The 21,336-nt window shown below is 36.9% G+C and overlaps 1 pseudogene; it reads right to left on the bottom strand.

Annotated features, from left to right (window-relative positions):
- Nucleotides 1-16,365: 16,365 nt before the first annotated feature.
- On the bottom strand, nt 16,366-18,211 carry LOC102398809 (annotated as a pseudogene).
- Between the last annotated feature and the right edge of the window lie 3,125 nt (nt 18,212-21,336).

Here is a 21,336-nt window from a genome sequence, read left to right as displayed (position 1 = left end):
GACTGAGCTTTAAATAAGGAAATAAAAGCAGTCGTTGCCACAGACAATCTAAAAGTGACTTTACGTTCAACTCGAGCCCTCTGTTGTAAAATCAAGCTCTCCCTGAATGCACATCTGCTGCTGCTGCTGCTAAGTCACTTTAGTCGTGTCCGACTCTGTGCGACCCCATAGACGGCAGTTCACCAAGCTCCCCCTGGATTCTCCAGGCAAGAACACTGGAGTGGGTTTCCATTTCCTTCTCCAACGCATGAAAGTGAAAAGTGAAAGTGAATGAAAAGTGAAAGTGAAGTTGCTCAGTCATGTCTGACTGCTCGAGACCCCATGGACTGCAGCCTACCAGGCTCCTCCGTCTATGGGATTTTCCAGGCAAGAGTACTGGAGTGGGTTGCCATTGCCTTCTCCAGAATGCACATCTAGAAGGGTGTATATTTTAAAACATGTAATTGTAAGTTGCAAGTCTTTATGTTCCCAGCAGCACATGTTACTTTTTTAAAGGAATATGCATGGTGGATGGCAAGAATTTTATTTCTCCAAATGTTACTTAAAATTATAATTTTTTTTTTCTCTTCAGGACAGCAATGAACTGATTTCATACTGATGTCATTATGCTCTCCTCAGCACCCGACACAATGCTTTGCACACCTGGGCAGTTAATAATGTAATTTGATGATGAATTCTTATTATAAACCCTTTATGGGATTCAAAACTATTTCACTGTATGATTTGGGTTACGGCATTTGACCAAAGTCTTTTATTCCCTTTTTATTCATTTAATAAATATTTATAGAGGATTCTCAAGGTCACAGTTTTTAATTACAGGCTTTGAGAATAGAATGCTGCTGCTGCTAAGTCACTTCAGTCATGTTCGACTCTGTGTGACCCCATAGATGGCAGCCCACCAGGCTCCCCCGTCCCTGGGATTCTCCAGGCAAGAATAGAATAGAAGGAATCTAATAAATACCTGATCTTTTTTTTTTTCCTTTTGGAAATTATATAAGGTCCAGGTCAGATGATACAATTTAAATCTATTTATTCAACTTAGGTATATACGAGGCTGTGCATAAAGGCCATACCCTTGTCCTTTGAGAGAGGGGGCGGTATTTTTAGGTCACTTCTGAATGTAAGACAATTACCCAAATGGTCAATTCAACAAGCACTCTGCACAAATAGCCAGAGCCCTCCAACGAAGATACTTCTTCCTCCATCTCAGGGAGTCTGTTGTATTTCTCTGATAATAGTTATGTTTTATGTCTGCATTTTAAAATTCTGAAATAAATAGCAAATAAAGTTATTGTGATCCTCTGGACAATTTTAATTGTTCTTTCCTTTAAATTGCATCTATTTATTTATTTTTTATTTATTTTTTTAAAATTGCATCTATTTAACATGGATTTGGGCAGCAAGCTGAAACTAAGATACTTATGAGAGAAGTTTATATGTATTTTAAAAAATGCTTTTGTCACTCTTTTAAATTTACGTTTCTAATACCACATAGAGACTGGCCCTTATGAGGCCATTTGTAGTGGTGTGATGGTTTAAATTATTCATTCTTTGGGAACTTCCCTGGGGGCCAGTGGTTAAGAATTTGTGCTTCCACTGCAGGGGTGCATCAGTTCCATCCCTGGTCGGGGAACTAAAATCCCATGTGCCACTCAGCCTAAATGAATAAATAAACTCTTTCAAATTATTCTTTTTTCAGTGAATGCATTTCTGGGCCCCATACCTGATTCTACATAAAGTGTGACCCTGAAAGCAATCAGGTTGCATTTCTTTGGCTATAGGTTGAATATTTGCATTTCACTAGCTCACTCAGACACTCACTCTCTTTCTCCTCCTGAAGTCAGTGATACATTTTAAATTCCTAATGAAACTGAAGTGTTGGCCTCAGTCTTTCTCTTCACCTTCTTTCATTTCTAAGAAGAGGGGTGTGTCACAGGGCTACCCAAAGTTGTGGTCCTGTCAGAGCTGGACACACACGCCCTCCTCCTTGTGGGCAGAGTCCTGTTCTCTTGGCCTCAGGTGGTTGCTGTGGAAAGAGCTCTCAGACTCCGTGCTACTAAGTGGATGGCCATTTATGTTTACTTCAGCTGATATGCTAAGATGTCTATTCTTCCTGTGCCTGTGTGCCTTGGCACTCAGTCATATCTGATTGTTTCCAACCCTGTGGACTGTAGCCCGCCAGGCTCCTCTGCCCATGGGATTCTCCAGGCAAGAATACTGGAGCGGGTTGTCATTTCCTCCTCCAGGGGATCTTCCTCATCCAGGGATCAAACCCACATCTCTTGTGTCTCCTGCATCTGCAGGCAATTCTTTACCACTAGTACCACTAGGGAAGCCCGTTCTTCTAGTAAGCCTATTCTTTTTCTTCAGCAACTAAAGAGTGTTAATAAACTATATTTTATTGTTTGTTTTAATTTTGTATTCATGTATTGCTCTGCTGCTGCTGCTGCTGCTGCTAAGTCGCTTCAGTCCTGGCCGACTCTGTGTGACCCTTAGACGGCAGCCCACCAGGCTCCTCCATCCCTGGGATTCTCCAGGCATGAACATCCGAAAGGATTTTTTTGTGTATCAGAGCAGAACAGGGGCTGTTTTGGTGCAATTCTGTATCCGCTGTTACATGTGCAATTGCTTTTTTATGGGCTCTATGTCTTTTCATGGGAGAGCATTTATACAACTTGAGATTAATATTCCTTTTCCTGGGTTGAAATGAGTTTTTTCCTTAATTCAAATATACTTCTTTTTATTGCAACTCACTTGAATTGCTTTCAGACCCAAGAAAGGTTCAAATCTGTTTGATTTTGTAAAGATCCACTTCAACCTGAAATGATAGGATGAGAGCCTGGATCTTATAGTTTAATTAATTTGTTCATAAAGTGTGTTAGTTACTGAAACTTGTGATGCTATTCTATGTTGAATTGTGTACTGCTATAGTAAACAGCTTACACGGACTGACATTGTCTCCTGCCTTTGATGGAAACACAAGGTCATTGGAGAAATTAACCAGGTTAAAGATGTTGTTATTAGAGTCATAACTAAATTTGGGGAAATCGGTGTACTGACATTTAATACATGAATAACACAGCGCCTTGCAATGTTTATCCATTGTACTTCATAAATTATCATAATACTAAAAGTCACCTGTGGAGCAGAATTTGTTCATCTCTTTCTTCCTTTTCTGGGTCCATCTGTCCCTATACTTTCCCTAACCATTCCAATGGATGAGCTAATGATTGCAGGTTTCAGCCTTTCTTACTGTCTGGCAGCAATCACAGAGTGCGAACATCCACATGCATTTCTTACAGTCAACAGAGCCTGCTTTGAAATAATTGGCAATAAATATACCAGACATCTAAATTACTTCTTAATGGTTTAGAATTGAAAAGGAAGCTCTATTGACTCATTGACCTTGTGTAACTCCTGGAGATCTTCAGAATAAGATATTTGAAAACCATTAATTCACTGTTACCAGGTAACATGAGACAAAGCAAGCCATGTATCCCTTGAGGATCTGACCTAAAATTAAAGATTATATTTAGAATCCTATTCTTCAAAGAGTAATTAATGTGCCAGTGTAAACTGATATTTGTTTTCACACAAGCTGTTTTTCTTAAACTGTTTAATGCTTCCTTATAAATAGTTATTACAGAGAATATGCTAAGCAGTTTTTGTGCTTGTATAAACTCTGTAAATACTTACTGGATTAATTTTTCAATTTCTAACTTTTATTTATTTATTTTTTTTGCTTCATACATGATATTATACATGTTTCAATGCCATTCTCCAAAATCTCCCCACCCTCTCCCTCTCCAACAGAGTCCATAAGACTGTTCTATACATCAGTGTCTCTTTTGCTGTCTCATACACAGGGTTATTGTTACCATCTTTCTAAATTCCATATATATGCATTAGTATACCGTATTGGTGTTTTTCTTTCTGGCTTACTTCACTCTGTATAAGAGGCTCCAGTTTCATCCACCTCATTAGAACTGATTCAAATGTATTCTTTTTAATGGCTGAGTAATACTCCATTGTGTATATGTACCACAGCTTTCTTATCCATTCATCTGCTGATGGGCATCTAGGTTGCTTCCATGTCCTGGCTATTATAAACAGTGCTGCGATGAACATTGGCATACACGTGTCTCTTTCCCTTCTGGTTTCCTCGGTGTGTATGCCCAGCAGTGGGAATGCTGGGTCATAAGGCAGTTCTATTTCCAGTTTTTTAAGGAATCTCCACACTGTTCTCCATAGTGGCTGTACTAGTTTGCATTCCCACCAACAGTGTAAGAGGGTTCCCTTTTCTCCACACCCTCTCCAGCATTTATTACTTGTAGACTTTTGGATCGCAGCCATTCTGACTGGCGTGAAATCGTACCTCATAGTGGTTTTGATTTGCATTTCTCTGATAATGAGTGATGTTGAGCATCTTTTCATGTGTTTGTGAGCCATCTGTATGTCTTCTTTGGAGAAATGTCTATTTAGTTCTTTGGCCCATTTTTTGATTGGGTCATTTATTTTTCTGGAATTAAGCTGTAGGAGTTGCTTGTATATTTTTGAGATTAGTTGTTTGTCAGTTGCTTCATTTGCTATTATTTTCTCCCATTCTGAAGGCTGTCTTTTCACTTTGCTTATAGTTTCCTTTGTTGTGCAGAAGCTTTTAAGGTTAATTAGGTCCCATTTGTTTATTTTTGCTTTTATTTCCAATATTCTGGGAGGTGGGTCCTAGAGGATCCTGCTGTGATATATGTCGGAGAGTGTTTTGCCTATGTTCTCCTCTAGGAGTTTTATAGTTTCTGGTCTTACGTTTAGATCTTTAATCCATTTTGAGTTTATTTTTGTGTATGGTGTTAGAAAGTGTTCTGGTTTCATTCTTTTACAAGTGGTTGACCAGATTTCCCAGCACCACTTGTTAAAGAGATTGTCTTTAATCCATTGTATATTCTTGCCTCCTTTGTCAAAGATAAGGTGTCCATATGTGTGTGGATTTATCTCTGGGCTTTCTATTTTGTTCCGTTGATCTATATTTCTGTCTTTGTGCCAGTACCATACTGTCTTGATGACTGTGGCTTTGTAGTAGAGCCTGAAGTCAGGTAGGTTGATTCCTCCAGTTCCATTCTTCTTTCTCAAGATAGCTTTGGCTATTCGAGGTTTTATGTATTTCCATACAAATTGTGAAATTATTTGTTCTAGCTCTGTGAAGAATACTATTGGTAGCTTGATAGGGATTGCATTGAATCTATAAATTGCTTTGGGTAGTATACTCATTTTCACTATATTGATTCTTCCAATCCATGAACATGGTATATTTCTCCATCTATTAGTGTCCTCTTTGATTTCTTTCACCAATGTTTTATAGTTTTCTATATATAGGTCTTTAGTTTCTTTAGGTAGATATATTCCTAAGTATTTTATTCTTTCCGTTGCAATGGTGAATGGAATTGTTTCCTTAATTTCTCTTTCTCTTTTCTCATTATTAAGAGTATAGGAATGCAAGGGATTTCTGGGTGTTGATTTTATATCCTGCAACTTTACTATAGTCATTGATTAGTTCTAGTAATTTTCTGGTGGAGTCTTTAGGGTTTTCTATGTAGAGGATCATGTCATCTGCAAATTGTGAGAGTTTTACTTCTTCTTTTCCAATTTGGATTCCTTTTATTTCTTTTTCTGCTCTGATTGCTGTGGCCAAAACTTCCAAAACTATGTTGAATAGTAATGGTGAAAGTGGGCACCCTTGTCTTGTTCCTGACTTTAGAGGAAATATTTTCAATTTTTAACCATTGAGGATAATGTTTGCTGTCGGTTTGTCATATATAGCTTTTATTATGTTGAGGTATGTTCCTTCTATTCCTGCTTTCTGGAGAGTTTTGATCATAAACGGATGTTTAATTTTGTCAAAGGCTTTCTCTGCATCTATTGAGATAATCATATGGTTTTTATTTTTCAATTTGTTAATGTGGTGTATTACATTGATTGATTTGCGGATATTGAAGAATCCTTGCATCCCTGGGATAAAGCCCACTTGGTCATGGTGTATGATCTTTTTAATGTGTTGTTGGATTCTGATTGCTAGAATTTCGTTAAGGATTTTTGCATCTATGTTCATCAGTGATATTGGCCTGTAGTTTTCTTTTTTTGTGGGATCTTTGTCAGGTTTTGGTATTAGGGTGATGGTGGCCTCATAGAATGTTTGGAAGTTTACCTTCCTCTGCAATTTTATGGAAGAGTTTGAGCAGGATAGGTGTTAGCTCTTCTCTAAATTTTTGGTAGAATTCAGCTGTGAAGCCATCTGGACCTGGACTTTTGTTTGCTGGAAGATTTTTGATTACAGTTTCAATTTCCGTGCTTGTGATGGGTCTTTTAAGATTTTCTATTTCTTCCTGGTCCAGTTTTGGAAAGTTGTACTTTTCTAAGAATTTGTCCATTTCTTCCTCGTTGTCCATTTTATTGGCATATAATTGTTGATAGTAGTCTCTTATGATCCTTTGTATTTCTGTGTTGTCTGTTGTGATCTCTCCATTTTCATTTCTAATTTTATTGATTTGATTTTCTCCCTTTGTTTCTTGATGAGTCTGGCTAATGGTTTGTCAATTTTATTTATTCTTTCAAAGAACCAGCTTTTGGCTTTGTTGATTTTTGCTATGGTCTCTTTTGTTTCTTTTGCCTTTATTTCTGCTCTAATTTTTAAGATTTCTTTCCTTCTACTAACCTTGGGGTCCTTCATTTCTTCCTTTTCTAGTTGCTTTAGGTGTAGAGTTAGGTTATTTATTTGACTTTTTTCTTATTTCTTGAGGTGTGCCTGTATTGCTATGAACTTTCCCCTTGGGACTGCTTTTACCGTGTCCCACAGGTTTTGGGTTGTTGTGTTTTCATTTTCATTCATTTCTATGCAGATTTTGATTTCTTTTTTGATTTCTTCTGTGATTTGTTGGTTATTCAGCAGCGTGTTGATCAGCCTCCATATGTTGGAATTTTTAATAGTTTTTCTCCTGTAAATGAGATGTAATTTCTAACTTTTAAACAACATTACATTTTTTACTACGTTTTTGAAGGTACACACTAGTGGATTGTATCAGTTAGGGTTATCATAAGGTGTGAATTTGGAGGAACTGTTCTAATTTGCTCTTAAAGAGTGATTAGTCAAACAATGTTTTAGCATTTTATGATTTCATCATTTATCTCTAACTTAAAATTAGAATAGAAACTACAAATAGAAAAATTATGTTTGATTGTTTTTTTTTTTCATAACATGACATCTTTTTAACATTGTAAGTTTTTTTAAGAACATTTATTTGGTAGAATAAGACCATATGATAATGACTGAAAAGCTGATTTTATGCTTTCTATAATTTTTTTTTGTATTAACATCTCAAATCACAGTATGACACCACATATTAAAATGCGTTGTAAAAAAAAAGTGGCACTTGTTTTAGGGAAGATGTTGCAACATCTTAGAAGTCATGCCAGTCTTTATCCTGATTTGGGAGTTGTCTTTTCAATTGGGGTTGATTCATACTCAAAATGATGACAAATACTAGCGTGATACATAATATTTGCATTTTGACTAAGGTTAAAGTGATTAAGTTAGTTTTATTCAGAGTTGTAAATGTTGGACATAATAATAATATGTATTCCAATTTGATATTCTGAACTAAATTCAAGAGATCTAAGCTAACGGAAATAGCTTTGATAAGAGATTTTCTGGCTAGCAAAGCAGAAAATAAAAGAAATTGCTAGAATACTTCATTTCACTTCCTGAGACCACCCCCACATTGTTCTTTGTTCTAATCAAAGTTGGATATGGGTCAAAAATGTCCTAACACTTACTCATTGCTTCTCTGAAAAATACCCAAACTAAAGAAAATGAAAAGTGAGAAAAAGGAGTGTAAACAAGGCAGACGAAATATTCCCAAGAGGTAGATTTTACTAAGACAGGCATAAGAAACTGAGAGAAATGTTTCTCCATCATCTCAGTGAAGTGACAAACAGCATATTTGTTTCTAAAACAAAAATACAAAAGATACGATTCAGATGTAAAAGTTTAAAAATATTATTATAGGAGGTGGAAATTGGGAGATAAAAATTGGGCACCAATTTAAAAGGGAAGGGAGTAGTAAAATCTTGATGGAATGAAAGTACTTTAGAAACAACAACATAACCAGGACAGAGGACAGAATCAGAGATATGACAACAAAGGAGATCAAATTTTATCTTCAGAGAGAGCCAGGCTATGAAATAGTTGTGGAGAGCATCATGAATGAACCAATGGTGATACTAAACTCCAGGGCATTAAAAAAAGAAAAAAAAAAAAAAAAAGTCATCAAGTAGAAGTTGTTGTTTAGTTGCTAAGTCATTTCCAATCCTTCTGCAACCCCGTGGATTATAGCCTACCAGGCTCCTCCGTCCATGGGATTCTCAAGGCAAAACTACTGGAGTGGGTTGTGATTTCCTTCTATGGTGTGTCTTCCTGACCCAAGGATCCAACCCGTGTCTCCTGTATTGGCAATTGGGTTCTTTACTACTGAGCCACCAGGGAAGCCCCATCAAGTAAATATTCACACCAATCACGGACAAAAACTTTCATGAAGTAAAGAAAGACTGGCATCTGAAGATGAAAAGTCACATCATGGGGTGTGGGTGGGTGACTGCGGGAAAGAAAGGTGAAAATTCTGAAACAGATCTACCAAAAAAAGCCAGATGCTGCTTAGATTAGAAGGAATCCAAATATTGACGAAAATATGAGCATGGCTCAGAGTTTTCTAAAATAGCTTTTAACTATAAAAGAGTAGAGAAGTTTCTACAAATGTCTGAGGAAAATATGTCCAGAGTTTTTTGCTTAACACAAGTATTCTTCAAATATAAAGTCAAAGCCTGAGTCTCTCAATGTTACAGGATTCAGAGGACTCTTGATGGTGAATATTGAATCTAGAAATAAAATAATATAACAGATGGGAAATATTTAAATATTCTAATGTAGATAACTAAAGATAAATAATTATAAGCTGCATTTTATATAATAACAGGTAAATGCTATACATAATGACAGTAAGATAAAAAGATAAAGTATTGAAATTAGGAAACATCAAAAGAAATATAAATGCAAACATTTCTCCATTTATCACAACAGGGGAATGATCACAAAATAGTGCTTAAAATTAAAGTCAGAAAAGATTGTAACATTTTTCATAATAATACCTTTTCTTAGCTCCAGAAAAATCTCCTGATAATTGATGTTAGATTTCATTAGCATTCAGTTCAGTTCAGTCACTCAGTTGTATCCGACTCTTTGTGACCCTCTGGACTACAGCTCGCCAGTCTTCCCTGTCCATCACCAATACCTGGAACTTGCTCAAACTCATGACCATCGACTTGGTGATGCCATCCAATCATCTCATCCTCTGTTGTCCCCTTTTCCTCCCTCCTTCAATCTTTCCCAGCATCAGGGTATTTTCCAGTGAGTCAGTTCTTTGCATCAGGTGGCCAAAGTATTGGGGTTTCAGCTTCAGCATCAGTTCTTCCAATGAATATTCAGGACTGATTTCCTTTAGGATGCACTGGTTCAATCTTGCAGTCCAAGGGACTCTCAAGAGTCTTCTCCAACACCACAGTTCAGAAACATCAATTCTTTGGTGCTCAGCTTTCTTTAGAGTCCAACTCTCACATCCATACATGACTACTGGAAAAACCATAGCTTTGATTAGATGGACCTTTGTTGGCAAAGTAGTATCCCTGCTTTTTAATATGCTGTCTAGCTTGGTCATAGCTTTTCTTCCAAGGAGCAAGCATCTTTTAATTTCGTGGCTGCAGTCACCATCTGCAGTGATTTTGGAGCCTAAGAAAATAAAACCTGCTAGTTTCCATTGTTTTCCCATCTATCTGCCATGAAGTGATGGGACCAGATGCCATAATCTTAGTTTTTTGAATGTTGAGTTTTAAGCCAACTTTTTTACTATCTTCTTTTACTTTCATCAAGAGGCTCTTTAGTTCTTTGCTTTCTGCCATAAGCGTAGTGTCATCTGCATATCTGAGCTTATTGATATTTCTCTCAGCAATCTTGATTCCAGCTTGTGCTTCATCCAGCCCAGCATTTCGCATGATGTACTCTACATATAAGTTAAATAATCAGTGTATTAATATACATCCTTTACATACTTCTTTACCAATTTGGAACCAGTCCATTGTTCCATATCTCGTACAAACTGCTGCTTTTCTCAGGAATCAGGTAATGTGATCTGGTATTCTCATCTCTTGAAGAATTTTCCACAGTTTTTTTTTTTTTTGTGATCCACGCAGTCAAAGGCTTTGGCATAGTCAATAAAGCAGAAGCAGATGTTTTTTTCTGGAACTTTCTTGCCTATCTAATGATGCAATGGATGTTGGTACTTTACTCTCTCGTCTCTCTGCCTTTTCTAAATCCATAGTGAACATCTTGAAGTTCTCAGTTCATGTACTGTTGAAGCCTGGCTTGGAGAATTTTAAGCATTATTTTGCTAGCATGTGAGATGGGTGCAATTGTGGGGTAGTTTGAACATTCATTGGTATTGCCTTTCTTTGGGATTGGAAAGAAAACTGACCTTTTCCAGTCCTGTTAACACTACTGAGTTTTTCAACTTTGCTGACATACTGAGTACAGCACTTTCACAGCATCATCTTTTAGGATTTGAAATAGCTCAGCTGGAATTCCATCACCTCCACTAGCTTTGTTCATAGTGATGCTTCCTAAGGCCTACTTGACTTTTTCTTCCAGCATGTCTGGCTCTAAGTGATTGATCACACACACCATCATGGTTATCTGGGTCATGAAGATATTTTTTGTATAGTTCTGTGTATTCTTGCTACCTCTTAATATCTTCTGCTTCTGTTATATCCATACCATTTCTGTTCTTTATTGTGTCCATATTTGCATGAAATGGTCCCTTGTTATCTCTAAGTTTCTTGAGATGTCTAGTCTTTCCCATTCTATTGTTCTCTATTTCTTTGCACTAATCACTAAGGAAGGCTTTCTTATCTCTCCTTGCTACTCTTTGGAACTCTGCATTCAGGTGGGTATATTTTTCCTTTTATATTTTGTCATTAGCTTCTCTTCTTTTCTCAGCTATTTGTAAAGCCTTGTCAGACAACCATTTTGCATTTTTGCATTTGTTTTTCTTGGGGATGGTCTTGATACCTGCCTCCTGTACAGTGTCACGAACCTCCGTCCATAGTTCTTCAGGTACTCTATCTATCAGATCTAATCCTTTGAATCAATTTGTCACTTCCATTGTATAATTGTCAGGGATTTGACTTAGGTCATATCTGAATGGTCTAGTGGTTTTCCTTACTTTCTTCAATTGAAGTCTGAATTTTGCAATAAGGCATTCATGATCTGAGCCACAGTTAGCTCCTGGTCTTGCTTTTTTTCTGACTGTATAGAGCTCCTCCATCTTCAGCTGCAAGGAATATAATCAATCTGATTTCGATATTGACTATCTGTTGATGTCCATGTGTAGAGTCGTCTCTTCTGTTGTTGAAAGTGTGCGTTTGCTGTGACCAGTGTTGCAGGAAATGATCAGTGTTATATACTAATGTTAATTGTTTCATTAACATTCAGTTCAGTTCAGTTCAGTTGCTCAGTCATGTCCGGCTCTTTGCGACCCCATGAAACACAGCATGCCAGGCCTCCCTGTCCATCATCAACTCCCACAGTTCACTGAAACTCATGTCCATTGAGTCGGTGATGCCATCCAGCCATCTCATCCTCTGTCGTCCCCTTCTCTTCCTGCCCCCAATCCCTCCCAGCATCAGGGTCTTTTCCAGTGAGTCAACTCTTCACATGAGGTGGCCAAAGTATTGGAGTTTCACTTCAGCATTAGTTAGTAAACAGTTAATTGTAAGGTGTACCCCTGTTTTATGCAGCGCTTATGAAGAAAAATAAATGATAAAAATATACTATGCATGCATGCTAAGTCACTCATTCATGTCCAACTCTGCAACCCCTTAGACTATAACCTTCCAGGTTCCTCTAACCATGAGATTTTCCAGGAAAGAATATTGGAGTGAGTTGCCATTTCTTTCTCTATAGTATCTTCCTGACCCAGGGATTGAATCCCTGTCTCCAGTGCCTCCTGCATTGGCAGGTGGATTCTTTACCATTGAGTCACCTGGGAAGCTCCAGATAAACTCTGCATAGTATTAAAACTTCCTTAACTATAAGAGTCATTCTGATTCCAGAGTTTAGAATGTGGAAACAAATATCTTTAACTGAAGCAACATGGTGTGTCCTTTGGTAAAGAGGCATTTATCTGAACTTCAAAAATTCCTGTTGGTTTTAATATCTGCATTTTATAATTCAGTAATTTAAAGTTTAAGATCTTTATTAAAAATAGCATCAATGTTATTTTGCATTTATTCATATATTCCTACATGTTAAAAATGCACATATATTCTTTCTCTCCTTCCCCTTCTATCTCTATATCTACCCAGACATTCATCCACTCATGTCCTTATATATATTTTCATCCATAGAATGACTTATGTAAATGTCTCCATCACATAGTAACTAAGGTTAATTCACGTGGTTGAATTCAATGCATATATATGTGTGCTTATGTGTATAAGAATTCATTTCTTGGTTAGTCTCTTCCTTGAAATTTTTGTAATAGACATCTATCAAATTTTCAAAGAAATCATTATTCTTAGAAAATTTGCTTTCCTTCCAGGAATAACCATAAAAAAAGTGTCTTGCAATTTTTCTTGGGAGACCTTGTTGTATTACCAGCCAAAGGAAGAGATTTGTTCTGATTTGAGTAGGTGTGACTCTGCATATCTAGTTTGGTGTCTGGGCAATTGCTTTATGATTTTTTTTTTTTTTGCCTCATGACATCTTTGAGAAGTCAAATACATACATACATATATACACACACACAATTTTTTTCTTTCACTGTCTTACATTTGGAAAATTACTGTGAAACAATTTTTAGAAAGCTGCAAAGAAGTAGCTGAATGTAAAGTATAGAGTTTTGGGGCTGTGAAGTGCTGGTGGACATTTTGCCTGGTTTATTTCTTGCTAATAGATTGCATTGCTTAGTCATATGGAAGATCATCAAGGTCTGTCTCAGGCTAATCAATTTACTGCCACAGAGGAATACTTGTCATATGATTGTTATCACTGATAGTTGACTTATGATGTATTTCTTCTACAAGTAATAATTAAATTTTGATTACACTTTAATATGCTAATGTCTGACTCATTGGAAAAGACCCCTGATGCTGGGAAAGATTGAGGGCATGAGGAGAAGTAGGTAACAGAGGATGAGATGGTTGGATGGCATCACCAACTCAATGGACACGAGTTTGTGAAAACTTTGGGAGATGGTGAAAGACAGGAAAGCCTGCAGTCCTGCAGTCCTTGGAGTCACAAAGAGTTGGACACAACTTAGTGACTGAAAGTGAAAAAGCAAAAAACAATCCTTATTCCCATTTAATTACCTTAAAATTTGAGCCAAACCAAGAAAGTCATGAAGGAGAAGCATAAAATTCTAGCATTGCCCCTTATTCAAAGGGTGTTACTGGGGAATTTATTTAATGTCTCAAGACCTTAATTATTTTCATCTACAAATAATTACTTTTTGTGACAAATAAATGATAAAATATATGAAAACATTACCAACATGTAACTTCCGATATATACATATTTAACAAGCATTATCTATATTATGGGGTTTCCCTGGTGGCTCAGATGGTAACGAATATGCTTACCATGCAGGAGAAACAGATTTGATCTCTGAGTCAGAAAGATCCCCTGGAGAAGGAAATGGCAACCCACTCCAGTATTCTTGCTTGGAGAATTCCAAGGGCAGAGGAGACTGAGGGGCTATAGTCCATGTGGTCGCAAAGAGTCAGTCATAACTGAGTAACACACACACACACACATACACACATATGTTATATATATATTTCTATTTAAATATGTCAAGAGCAAGATAATGTTCTTCATTAACCACAGTAGCTCTAAGGACAAGTAAGGAGGGAAGACCCATAAAATTACCCCAGGACCATTGATAGAAGCAATGGAGTACAGTGGAGTTCCCACCTTGAAAAAGATGGAGTTGTGGAGAGTGCAGGGATTGCCCCCAGCTGGGAGCTAGACCACATACCCACTGTCTCTGGGACATAGTTCTGTCAGCCCTGTGGTGTCTGTAGCCTCCAAGCTGCCAATCTGGAACTTGCTCAGAACTGTGGGAATTTAGGTGATATGGGAAATGTAATTATAAAACAACCAGAGGATAAATAGCATCTTCAAAGTTATCTTCAAATACAAATGCAAAATTTCTCCTTCATATTTGTTGGTACACAGAAAACTAATAATATGTGACATAGACAATAATCACAACAAATTTAATCCAGAAACGAATGTAAACAACTGAAAGGATCAGAGAAAATTGAAATTAGTATATTATCATTTACAATGAGATAATGGAAAAATGTTATCTAAAACTAAACAATATCTATGCAACTAAACCAGAGTAATTGCATAGTAAATCTAAGCAGTAATAAATGGCAAGAAAAATGAAACAAAACCGATAAGTACAGCTCTGAAACATTGTTTTTGTTCACAAATCTGCCCATGAGTAATAAAAACGAAGTTCTTTGCTCCTGTTGTTTAGTTGCTGTTGTGTTCAACTCTTTTGTGTCCCCATGGACTGTAGTCCGCCAGGCTCCTCTGGCTATGGGATTCCCCAGGCAAGAATACTGGAGCGGGTTGCCATTTCCTTCTCCAGTGCACCTATTAACTATGGTATTATTTTATTAACATGGTAATCTCATGGCAGGTGATAGAGAGGAGATCCAAAAGCAAATTCTGGATCTTCATTTAAATAACATATGAGTTTGGGAAATTTACTTAATCCCTACTACTTCAATTTCTTCATTTAAAAACTATTACAAAATAGCAACTCAGTAGTGAACATTGAAGACTAATCAACTGATGAAGTTCGTTTCATACTGAGTCCATAATGTTAATTTTAATTACTGATTACATGTTTAGCCTTGAAATAAGCTTCCTAAATTAGTCATTTAGTGAGTATTAATTATTTTGATGAACAATGAACTTAATGTGCTGTGGCTTTTTTGGTTTGTTTTACCCATAACTAGATAATTTTTTCCCTCGTGAAAGAAATTAACATCATTTAATGCCCGATTGAAGGTCCTTGACTCACTATTCCGGGTAAACTAGTGTATATATCAAGAGTTTCACAGATCATTCTTGACTACCCAACAAAATTATGGAGGCTGAAGCTTCTGAAGCTTGCTTAAGCAATTGTACAGTGTTTTTTTTTTTTTTTTAAATTTTTGTAGTTGTTGCTTTGTTTTCACATTGTACTCCTAACTCCTAGCAGAGCTATTGAAGAAAAAGTTGTATAATCATGTTTATTTAATTAACAAAAAAAGAAAAGCCAAGGGAATTATTGTATAAAATCCTTTCATAATCTTTAAAATGCTGATTTCTTTTTATTATTTCCAGCTACTTTTGAATTTCACATATTTCTTGGGCATAAAAATAGATAGAATGTGGTTCTTGGAAAGCTCTACTTTCCAGACCATTCTTGTGAAATTTTAAAATTTGCAGAATATTTTCTTTTCATTGTTAGCTGATTTGGCTAGTTCTTTATATAAAGTTTTTCAAAATTGAAATGAATATTTTTGTGGAATATTCAAGCCATGCATTTCTGGAGAATGTATCACTGTTTATCTGCTTCAAATATTTTTTTTTTATGTAAAATAATTTGCATCATTCATACTTTAAAGGACTTTCATACTGTAGTTTTAGTTTTTTTCACATATAAATATTCAAGTTACTGAACATATTAATACAATGATATTTAAAACCGAGTGGGAAGCTTTAATTTTCATCTTTACAACAGATTTCTGTAACTGCCAAAGGGCTGCTTTGGATTTGTTTTGAATTGTGAATTACCATTTCGATCTCAATGGTCTTTTTTTTTTTTTTATTGCATCACTGTTTTTATTTACAACTTTATTGGCAAAAAAGAAAAGGGAGTAGTTTCAAACAGTTTAACACAGGGCATTGCAGTTGGTCCTGTCGGATTAATGAAGTTTCATTTTAAATGACCATCTAATTGTCCAAAGATATACAATAATGAACCTGCATATGCAGTTTCCTTGATGAAGTACAGGCTTATATCTTAGTCTTTTAAACATATAAATACAAAGGAAATAGAATCACTCATTAAAAATTGCATTAAATGAAGGGTAATTTAAATTTATATTGTCCTTGTAACAACACATGCCCAGTGAAAATCAAAAGCTGGAAAAGTAGTATACACTTCCTACTTGAGTGGACAATTATAACAATCAATCATTTCCTGCAATGACCATTTATCTTTAATTTATCATGAACTACTCTGAACTTACTATGAGATGTAGCCAAAGTCAGAAAACAAGATGTAGGGAGAATATTCCTTTTTTGGAGGAACTAAGCCTTCCAGAATCAGCATAGGAAACAAACATCCTGTTGAAGAGTTTTAGGTGGAAAAAAATTAATGTAGTCAATTTCAACTCCTGCTGAGCTGGCTCAGTTTTTTCATTGACTTGTTTGGTGTCATTCTTCTAAATTAAGTGTGTTTAATTCTTCTTCTAGTTCATCCAAATCTTCCCCAGTAAACAGATTTTCATCAACAGGAACGGCATCGATGGCTCCATTTTCCTGTCCTTCCCCTTCCTTGTCCTCCCCCTTCCTTGTCCTCTTCCAAATCACTTCTCTCACCATTTTCAGCCCTACCTCTGGAAGCTTCACTTAATAAGTTTTCATCCTTTTCTGAAGTATATGTGCTGAATCTTTCAAGACTGACTACAGTAATACCTGTCTCATCTACATCTCTTGGGATGTACAGGCTTAAATCAATGTCATTTACACTCACTGAATCATCAACCTCATCACCACCTCTTCCCTGGGCGTAACAGGTATCATCTGCTTCCTCATCATCATCGCCAAACAGTTCAGGGCAAAATTCAAACACCTCACGACCACTGATCACTAATGCTTTCCCAGCTTTGAAGTCTGCTTTCCTTCTTTCTATATCTTGCTCAAGTTTATCAATCTTTTCTGTTTATTTTATTTTTTAACTTTACAATATTGTATTGGTTTTGCCATATATCAACATGAATCCGCCACAGGTATACACGTGTTCCCCATCCTGAACCCTCCTCCCTCCTCCCTCCCCATACCATTCCTCTGAGTCATCCCAGTGCACCAGCCCCAAGCATCCAGTATCTTGCATCGAACCTGGACTGGCGACTTGTTTCATATGTGATATTATACATGTTTCAATGCCATTCTCCCAAATCATCCCACCCTCTCCCTCTCCCACAGAGTCCACAAGACTGTTCTACACATCAGTGTGTCAATCTTTTCTTGTCTTTTTCTTTTCTTCCATGCAAGAAAAGATTCTAGAGTGATTTTGGTAACATTTGGACCTAGGGCAGAACGCTCTCTTTCAATTAGATCTTCTAATGAAATTTCATCTTCTTTCTCTTCTTTCTTTTATCTTTTTTTCAAGACAAATCCAGGAGGCAGTACATGACAATACAAGCACGTATCACCCCCTCCAGGACATACCCAAAACCAGCCATATTTGTTGTTTTCAATAGCTTCAAGGAAATGCTTGCACACTATTTGAGTTTTTGGTTTTTTCTTTTCCACCTCACCGTGCTTCTTATTCACAACTTCTTCCAGTTTTTTCTCATCCCAATTATTCATAGTATCTTTTGCAAGTTCTTCATCTCTTGCATCAATGTAAACGCTTCGCTTTTCACATTTTCTCTCCAGAGTCAAGTCATGAGAGAACTTACACTTATCTCCTTTAGTACACTGTCCTTGCTTGAAGAATGCACATACTATGGATTTGGGATCTGCACCTTTACTTATTTTTTGAGCAGCAACTACAGGTTTGAACAACTCATTTAGCTCTTGCAATTCTTTCTTCTTGTCATCTTTCTTCAACTTCTTTTCAGCTTCACTTTGTGCTACCTGACGTGGATTCTGTTGACCAAATTTAACTTGATGAGTGACAGCCTTGATAAACTTCTGTTGCTTTGCTGCTTTCTTATTCTTCAGACCAAAAGTTTTGTCTTCGTTAATCTTCTCCTTCTTTTTCTGCTCCACCTTTTTGCTGCCCCCGGCCTGAGCTTGTTTCTTGGGGGGCATTGCGGAGACAGTTCGTGCCAGCCAGACTTAAGTGCATCTGGACTCCCTCAGGGACTCTGGCCCCGCGGAAGGAAGAGGAGGAAGACGCGCGCTGCCGTTGCTGCCGCACCGCACGTAAAGCTACTCCCTCAATGGTCTTTAAAATTATGATTAGCAAGAAGATAAGTGTTAGAAATTATACATGTATATATAAATATTACAATGTTAGAAGTATATATATATATATATATACACACACATATATGTGGTTCATTTTTATTTTATGCTTATGTATATACATTAGTTTGATAGAGCTGATGTAACAAAGTAAGGTACAGTTGGTAGCTTAAAACAATAGATATTTATTTTCTCATAGTTCTGGAGCCTAGACCTCTGAAATTAAGGTGTCAGTAGGGCCATGCTTTCTATGAAGTTTCCAAGTGAGGAGATTCCTTGCCTCTTCCAGCATTTGGTGTTTGCAAACATTCCTTGACATTCCCTGGGTTGTAGATATTGGGTTGGCCACAAAATTTATTCATGTTTTTCTGTAACAGCTGAAAAATCCAAATGAATATTATGGCCAGCCTAATACATCACTCCAGTCACGTGTTCATCTTCTCCCTATGGGTCTTCAGATCATTTTCTCTCTGTGCCTCTCTATCTCTTTGTCTCAAACTTTCTTTTTTATTATATAAGGGCACCATATTGGATTAGAGCCTGCAGTAAAGGCCTCTTAGTAACTAGATTACCTATGCAAGGAGCCTATTTCCAAATAATGTCACAGCTTGAGGTCCTGGAGCTTTTCACTTCAAGATAAGTTTGTGGAGTGACATAATTAAACCAAAATAGTGTGTTTATTGAATGAATTTACCTTTGAGTAGCTCTAGTTTTCTCCCTTTTCTAAATGAAATAAGGAATCAAGATAAAGATATTTATCATCTTCTAACCAAATTTAATGGTCAAGAAAATTTTCAAATGGACTAAAATCTTGAAAACGTGGCCTCATTCACATTTCTTTCAAAGATAGGCCATAGTATTGCTTTCATGAGATACCTCTTTAAAATACAAACTGAGCATAAAATTCATTTTAGATCACATTTTTGGTGATTGGTTCAGCAGATCAAATTATGCAGACTCTGTAGAGAAGGAAAATTTTTATGTTTAAATTTTTATTACAAGTTGAAGAGAGTTGATTCCTTAGGGTGACATTGACATTATGTTAATGCAGGCAACTACAAACTTCTCAGAATAGTATATTCAAAGGACAACATCTGGCATCCGGAGGTCTTAATCCCAAGGGAGGAACAATGCTGCAGGGGACACAGCATAGCACTATTTATATTAAAATGGAAAGAACGGAAAGACAAAATTGCCTTTGTCACAAGAACATATATCTTCAATCTAATCATGACAAAAGCATCAGACAAATGCATTTTGAGGAACATTCTACAAAACACCTGACCAGTCCTCTTAAATATTTTTAAATGACTCCTCAACATCATTGGAACAAAGACTTTGAGAAAATACCGTTGTCAAGTTGGGCTTGGGAGACATGAAAATCAATGCAATGTAGTATCCTGGATGGGATCCTAGGACAGAAAATGAACATGAAGGAAAACACTAAGGACACTGTAAAACTTTGTTGATAATAACAGATCGATATTGTGACAAATACACCACATTAGTGCAAGCTGCTAATACAGACGAAACCGAGTGCTATAACCTCTCTGAATGATCTATACAACTTTTCCACAAGTGTAAGAGAATTCCAAGATAAAAAGCTTATTTTACTAAAAAATGGAAGATGAAACTAACATTTGGCAAACTTGGTCTCCTGTTCAAGAAGGGGTTACTGTATTGGCTGAAGGAATCAACACTATCTTATCAAGAAAAAGTGGGGCTGCCACTCCACAGTGAAAGGAGGGAGGCATATGTCTAGAATATAAACTATCCTTTGGGATAGCCCCATGTCCTACTTGGCAATCAATGGGAAACTACAGAAATATATAAGAGCCAGGACTGGACTGCTAATAGCTCAGAACCTTCAGAAAGAAAGATGATTTGGGATCATCCTATCAGACAAAGAACTACACCAAGATGCTGGCAAATGGGGAAGAAAATAAGGTGTACATCATGAAGGAGTTCTTCTTCTGGCATCATGTATTTTTGCCTTTTCATACTGTCCATGGGATTCTCCATGCACTGGTCCTTCTCCAGTGGACCGCATTTGTGAGAACTCTTCACTATGGTCCAACTGTCTTGGGTGGCCCTGCATGGCATGGCTCATAGCTTCCTTGAGTTATGCAAGCCCTTTCGCTATGACAAGACTCTGATCCCATGATGCTGGGAAAGATTGAAGGCAAAATGAGAAGGGGGCAGCAGAGAATAAGATGGGTAGATAGAATCACCAACTCAATGGACATGAATTTGAGCAAACTCCAGGAGATAGCGGAGGACAGAAGAGCCTGGCATGGTACAGTCCTCGGGGACTCGAAGAGTCGGACATAACTTAGTGACTGAACAACAGCAACAACAACAACAATGAATGAGTAAAGTTGTAAAAGTAACGACCATAAGATCAACTGTGGCAAAGAGGATTGTAATAGCTGTGAGTATTTCTTTCTTATTTTGGTGTTTATGGACTACTGTACAATTAACCAATTTTGCCCCTTCTTCCTTTTTTTTTAATGTCATCTCACCTAGAAATGTTAGTAGATATTCTTATATTTTAGTATTTAGGCTGAAGTATATTAAGGAGGGCTATGACTCAGCTAAAAGAGGAGTGAACCTCACCCAAATATGGATAATGTAACTGTGTATCCTCTTGGGGAGCAATTAGAATGTTCTCAGTGTATGAGAAAGAGTAGAAACATTACGGGTGAAATGAAATATTTACTTTAAAATTTAGGATGGTTAAAAGAGACATGCATGCAAGCTAAGTCTCTTCAGTCATGTCTGACTCTGTGCCACCCCATGGACTATAACCCTCTAGGTTCCTCTGTCCATGGGATTCTCCAGGAAAGAATACTGGAGTGGGCTGCCATGCCCTTCTCCAAAAGAGACATAGATGCCAAGATAAATATAAGTGGAAAGATAAGAGGTTGACTGGTGGCACTGGACTGTGTCAACTTAGCTATGAGATGCACTGGGTTAGA

The sequence above is a fragment of the Bubalus bubalis genome, chromosome 19 (genome assembly GCF_019923935.1).
Source record: "Bubalus bubalis isolate 160015118507 breed Murrah chromosome 19, NDDB_SH_1, whole genome shotgun sequence".
Lineage (NCBI taxonomy): Eukaryota > Metazoa > Chordata > Mammalia > Artiodactyla > Bovidae > Bubalus > Bubalus bubalis.
Note: the sequence above shows the minus strand (reverse complement) of the source record. Positions and strands in the feature narration are given on the sequence as shown.